Source organism: Chionomys nivalis, chromosome X (genome assembly GCF_950005125.1).
Source record: "Chionomys nivalis chromosome X, mChiNiv1.1, whole genome shotgun sequence".
NCBI classification, from domain to species: Eukaryota; Metazoa; Chordata; class Mammalia; order Rodentia; family Cricetidae; genus Chionomys; species Chionomys nivalis.
In genome coordinates, this window is record NC_080112.1 from 76,895,349 (window position 1) to 76,902,365 (window position 7,017).

General features: G+C 39.0%; 1 pseudogene; it reads right to left on the bottom strand.

The window, feature by feature from the left end:
* Positions 1–784: 784 nt before the first annotated feature.
* LOC130868766 (U4 spliceosomal RNA) lies at positions 785–964 on the bottom strand (annotated as a pseudogene).
* Positions 965–7,017: the final 6,053 nt, after the last annotated feature.

Sequence of the window (7,017 nt, forward strand, 5' to 3'; positions counted from 1 at the left end):
GAAAGTATGTCAGATACTATGGGCCAGTAAGTTGAATATGGGTGCCTGCAACATTACAAAAGAACTTTGGCTGACTGTCCAGGCAGTGAGATGTATCTGTCAATTCTAGAGTTTTGGAAGTTGCTTGCAATGCACTTCCTCTTTTCTTAGGTAATTTTTTATATCCTTCTGGAGTCTTTGATGAAGTTGAAGAATAGTTACAGTTTTCTTTAGTTATGATAAAAGATAAAGTAGATATAAATATTATAACTGTAATTCTTGCTTGATACCTGTTTTGTTTTATGTAATTTTACTATGTTAAAGTTAAAACCTTCCTTTTTATTTAGACAGAAAAGGGAAGGTGATGTGGGATTCCCCTCTGTATGCTGTGAATGCCATTGGTTAATAAAGAATCTGTCTTGGGCCTGGAAGGGAGAAAACTAAACTGAATACTGGGAGAAAGAAGGCAGAGTCAGAGAAGAAGCCATGTAGCCCTGCCAGAGACAGATACTGGACAGAACTTTACCCAGTAAGCTACAGCCACATGGCAGTACACAGATTGATAGAAATGGGTTAAATTAAGATGTAAGAGCTAGCCAATAAGAAGCTAGAGTTAATAGGTCAAGCAGTTATTTAATTAATACAGTTTCCATGTGGTTATTTTGGGGATGAGCAGCCATGAAGAAACAAGTAGCCTTGGATGAAGGATGGTAACTACACATATAAGGATACAATTTAGAATATAGTAAGGAATATGTTGCTCTAGAAAAATATTGATGTTTAATATTTCTAAAATTCCATGACCTCACAAACCCCAGGAGTAATTTCCAAGCATGATTTCCATGTTGTTGAGTGGACCCTAAGTTCAACTAGACAGCCATTGGCTACTAACCACAATAACTATCACTTAATTCATTTTTTCAATTAGCAATAATCATGCCTTGGATAAACCTCATTGGCTACGATACTGCCACTGTGCAAAGCTACTTAATTCATTTTTTATACATGACAATAACTGTTAGTCATTGTTCTGATTCCTAGATTTTGCCGCAGGATAGGACTGTTTGTTAACCTATCTTGGCAGCTTAAATAGCATTTGCTGGACATGATAATCAAAGAAAATGAGACCATCAACTTTAATTCAGGTGAGCATACAAGAAGAGTTCAAGGAAGGATACCTGAGAAGGGCTGGCAGAAGGAAAAGGAGGGGGAAATTTGATACAATACTATTTGAATTAAAACACATTTAGCAATACACCGGCGTGCAGGCCCAAGTGGTGGGCGGAGACACCAGCATGCAGGCCCAAGGAGAGGGCGGAGACACCGGCACGCAGAAGCAGCGGATGCGGGATACTCCAACCATGAAAAAGTGAAGCCCACATTGAGAGCAGATTGCCCCACTACAATTAAATCAAACCCATTAGATAACATCAATAGGAGAAGATGGGCAGACGCCAAGGCAACAATTCACCCAACGATCTGAAAAACAACATGAAAACACCAGAATCCAATGATCTTACAACACAAGGACTTGAACACCCTAACACAAGAGAAGAGGAAAAATTGACTTTATGAAAGCAAGAGAGTCCCTTAAACAACATGTAAAAAATGCCCTCATAGAAACATGAGAAGTATAACAAAACGTTTGAAGAAATGAGTAAATACGTAAATGATACCCTGGGAAACCAAGAAAAAATGATCAAACAGGTAATGGAAACAGTTCAAGAATTGAAAACTGAAATGGAAGCAAAGAAGAAAACACAAACTGAGGACCAGCTGGATATGGAAAATCTAGGTCAATGAGCAGAGACTACAGAAACAAGCATAATCAATAGAATACAAGAGATAAAAGAAAGAATCTCAGATTCTGAAGACACCATAGAGAAAATAAAACACTGATCAAAGAAAACAGCAAAACCAACAAATTCTCATCACAAAACATTCAGGAAATATAAGACACAATAAAAAGACCAAACCTAAGAATAATAGGGATAGAAGAAGGCAAGTGTCACAGCTCTAAGGCCCAGAAAATATTTTTAACAAAATTATGGAAGAAAACTTTCCCAACATAAAGAAAGATATTCCGTTGATTATTCAAGAAGCATACAGAACACCAAACAGACTGTATCAAAAAAAATATCTCCTCGCCATATAATAATCAAAACACAAAATATACAGATTAAATAAAGAATATTAAGAGCTGCAAAGGAAAAAGGACAAGTAACTTATAAAGGTAAACCGATTAGACTTACACCTGACTTCGCTATGGAAACCATGAAAGCCAGAAGGTCCTGGATAGAGGTACTGCAGAAACTAAAGAGACCATGGATGCAAACCCAAACTACTATACCAGCCAAGATATCATTCACTATCAATGGAGAAAACAAGACATTCCAGGATAAGAACAAATTTAAACAATATATAGCCACAAATCCAGCCCTACAAAAAGTAATAGAAGGAAAATCACAGCCCAAGGAATCCAACATTGCCAACACTGCCCACAATAACTCAGGCATCTAGCGACCCTTCAACAGCACAACTCAAAGAAGGGAGACACACAAACTCTACTACAAAAAACAATAAGAATAACAGGAGTAAACAACCACTGGCCATTAATATCACTTAATATTAATGTTCTCAATTCACCTATAAAAAGGCACAGGCTAAAAGATTGGATACGAAAACAGGATCCAACATTCTGCTGTTTGCAAGAAAGACATCTCAACCACAAAGACAAGCATCTACTCAGAGTAAAGGGTCAGGAAATGGTTTTTCAAGCAAATGGTTCTAAGAAAAAAGCAGGTGTGGCCATACTAATTTCTAACAAAACTGACTTCAAACTAAAATCACTCAGAAGAGATCGAGATGGACACTTTATACTCATAACAGGATCAATTCATCAGGATGACGTCTCAATCCTGAATATCTACGCTCCTAATATAAAAGCACCCACTTATGTAAAAGAAATATTACTAAAACTCAAGGCAGACATCAAACCACACACACTAGTAGTAGGAGACTTCAACACACCTCTCTCACCAATGGACAGGTTAATCAGACAGAAACCTAGTAGAGAATTAAGAGAATTGTTGGAGGTAATGAAGCAAATGGACTTAACAGACATCTATAGAACACTCCACCCAAATAGGAAAGAATACACCTTTTTCTCTGCAGCTCATGCAACCTTCTCAAAAATTGACCACATACTCAGAAACAAAGGAAACCTCCACAGATACAAAAAAAATGTCAGTGTCCACCTGTGTCTTATCAGATCAATACGGATTAAAGGAGAAGGCAACAACAAAGCTACCCCCAGAAAGCCGACAAACTCATGGAAACTGAATAGTCAACTACTGAACCACACCTGGGTCAAGGAAGAAATTAGGAAAGAAATTAAAGTCTTCCTTGAATTTAATGAAAATAAAGAGACAACATACTCAAACCTATGGGACACAATGAAAGTAGTGCTAAGAGGAAAATTCATAGCATTAAGTGCCCACTTAAAGAAAATGGAGAAAGCATACATTGGGGACTTAACAGCACATGTGAGAGTTCTAGAAAAAAAAAGAAGCAGATGCGCCCAGGAGGAGTAGAGGACTGGAAATAATAAAACTGAGGGCGGAAATCAACAAAATAGAAACACAGAAAACAGTTCAAAGAATCAATGAAACAAAAAGTTGGTTCTTGGAGAAAATCAACAAGATTGACACATGGGCACGGGAGACCACTTCCTACGTATAACCCCAGCAGAACAGACATTAAGGGCCTCATTGAATAAATGGGACCTCCTGAGACTGAGAAGCTTCTGTAAAGCAAAGAACACTGTCACTAAGACAAAAAGGCAACCCACTGACTGGGAGAAGATCTTCACCAACCCCGCAACTGACAAAGGTCTGATCTCCAAAATATATAAAGAACTCAAGAAACTAGACCATAAAAGGCTAATCAACCCAATTATAAAATGGGGCACTGAGCTGAACAGAGAATTCTCAACAGAAGAAGTTCAAATGGCCAAAAGACACTTAAGGTCATGCTCAACCACCTTAGCGATCAGAGAAATGCAAATCAAGACAACTTTAAGATAGCATCTTACACCTGTCAGAATGGCTAAAATAAAAAACACCAATGATAGCCTTTGCTGGAGAGGTTGTGGAGAAAGGGGTACCCTCATCCATTGCTGGTGGGAATGCAAACTTGTGCAACCATTTTGGAAAGCAGTGTGGCGGTTTCTCAGGAAATTCGGGATCAACCTACCCCTGGACCCAGCAATACCACTCTTGGGAATATACCCAAGAGATGCCCTATCATACAACAAAAGTATATGCTCAACTATGTTCATAGCAGCATTGTTTGTAATAGCTACAACCTGGAAACCACCTAGATGCCCTTCAATGGAAGAATGGATGAAAGTATGGAATATATACATATTAGAGTATTACTCAGCAGTAAAAAACAATGACTTCTTAAATTTTGCATACAAATGGATGGAAATAGAAAACACTATCCTGAGTGACGTAAGCCAGACCCAAAAAGAGGAACAGGGGATATACTCACTTATATTTGGTTTCTAGCCATAAATAAAGGACATTGAGCCTGTAATTCGTGATCCTAGAGAAACTAAATAAGAATGTGAACCCAAAGAAAAACATATAGGCATCCTCCTGAATATTAACCTTCATCAGGTGATGAAAGGAGACAGAGGCAGAGACCCACATTAAAGCACCCGACAGAAATCTCAAGGTCCAAATCAAGAGCAGATGGAGAGAGAGCACGAGCAAGGAACTCAGGACCGTGAGGGGTGCGTGCACACACTGAGACAATGGGGATATTCTATTGGGAACTCACCAAGGCCAGCTGACCCGGGTCTGAAAAAGCATGGGATAAAACCGGACTCTCTGAACATAGTGGACAATGAGGACTACTGAGAAGTCAAGAACAATGGCACTGGGTTTTGGATCCTACTGCAGGTACTGGCTTTGTGGGAGCCTAGGCAGTTTGGATGCTCAGCTTACTAGACCTGGATGGAGGTGGGTGGTCCTTGGACTTCCCACAGGTCAGGGAACCCTGATTGCTCTTAGGGCTGACGAGGGAGGGGGACTTGAATGTTGGAGGGGGAGGGAAATGGGAGGCGGTGGTGGGGAGGAGGCAGAAATCTTTAATAAATAAATTAATTAATTAAAAAAATAAAACATTTAGCACTATTGACTCTGATTATAGTTAAAAGATTAATGAATGCTCAACAAAAAACAAGTAGGCTTTGGGGTACTAGAGAAATGGCCCCAGGGTTAAAAGCACTTACTCTCTTGCAGAGGACCTAAATTCAGTTCTCAGCACCTATAATGTGGCTAAGATATGTCTTCAACTCCAGGTTCCAGATGTCTGATGGCCTTTCTTGACCTCCTTGAATTCTTACATGACTGTGTACACATAAATTGAGGTATGCGAATATAAATAAACATTAAATAAAAAGTAAATCTCCTTTCAATAAAATAGTTATATATTCTTGGCCTCACTAATTCATTAAAGGCATTTTTGCTCTCTGAAATTCACAAGCTATCTGAATAGGCATGTCTCTATTGTGGAATATTATTTCAAAGTGTGTTGCATTTGTTTATGATGTGAAACAGTTGTTATAATGATGTAAAGATGTGTTGCATTCTTTTGCATTGCATTTACATAACTCTGCAAAGCTGTCTAAAACCCTTGATTAGTCTAATAAAGAGCTGCACAGCTAATAGCAAGGTAGGAGAAAGGATAGAACAGGTGGGCAGGCAGAGAGAATATATAGGAGGAGAAATCTGTGAAGAAAATATCTAGGAGCAAAAGGAGAAGAAGGAGGACTCTAGGGATCAGCACCGAGCTACACAGCAAGCCATGGAGTAAAAGTAAAAAATGGTATAGGGTCTCCATTGAGAAGTCGGGTGTTATTCTGATGGGTCTGCCTTTGTATGTTACTTGGCCCTTTCCCTTTTCAGTTCTTAATATTCTTTTTTATTATGATAGTGGAAAAACCCACAGGTACAGTTGACCCAAATTTGTGGTATCTTGTAGACTCTAGATCAACAGCTGGGGAGCCTGCATGGGACCAAACTAGGTCCCTCTGCATGTAGGCAATGGTTTTGTAGCCTTGTCCGTTTGTGGGAACCCTAGTAGTGGGACCAGGATCTTTCCCTGGAGCATGAATTGACTTTTTGAAGCCCATTCCATGTGATGGGATGTCTTACTCAGTCTTGATGTGGGGGGGGGCTTGGTCCTCCCTCAATTGACTGTTCTAGGCTTTGTTGACTCATCATTGGAGGTCTTATTCTTTCTTAGAAATGGAGAGATTGGGGTGAAATAGGGACAGTGGGAGGAGAGGAGGGAGGGGGAACTGCAGTTGGTATATAAAATGAGAGAGAGAGAAGCCCAGAGGTAAAAAGTAAATGGGATAATTTAAGAAAAGCTTGCTGGAAACAAACTAAGGTTGGGCATTTATAAAAAAGAATAAGACTCCATGTAATTTATTTTGGAGCTGAGTGGGAAGACACCAAAAGAGGAAAAGAGTCAAAGTGTAAAAGTAAAAAGTCCAACACTTTTCAAAAAAAACTACACATCTCTAAGAATTATATGAAAAATGTCCACCATAATTATTGATCAGGAAACACAAACTAAGTCCATAATGTGATATCATCTTACATGTGGTTGAATTTTGAAAATTAAAAACTAGTAGTGACAATTAACCTTTTATAGATTGTTAGTGTCAATGTGATTTAGTATAGCATTAAGAATAGTACAGGCCGGGCGATGGTGGCGCACGCCTTTAATCCCAGCACTTGGGAGGCAGAGGCAGGCGGATCTCTGTGAGTTCGAGACCATCCTGGTCTACAGAGCTAGTTCCAGGACAGGCTCCAAAGCCACAGAGAAACCCTGTCTCGAAAAAACCAAAAAAAAAAAAAAAAAAAAAAAAAAAAAAGAATAGTACAGAAGTTCCTCAAAAGAATACAAATAATATCTCTACCATAACATCCAATGATTTGACTTCTAGATGTATACATAAGG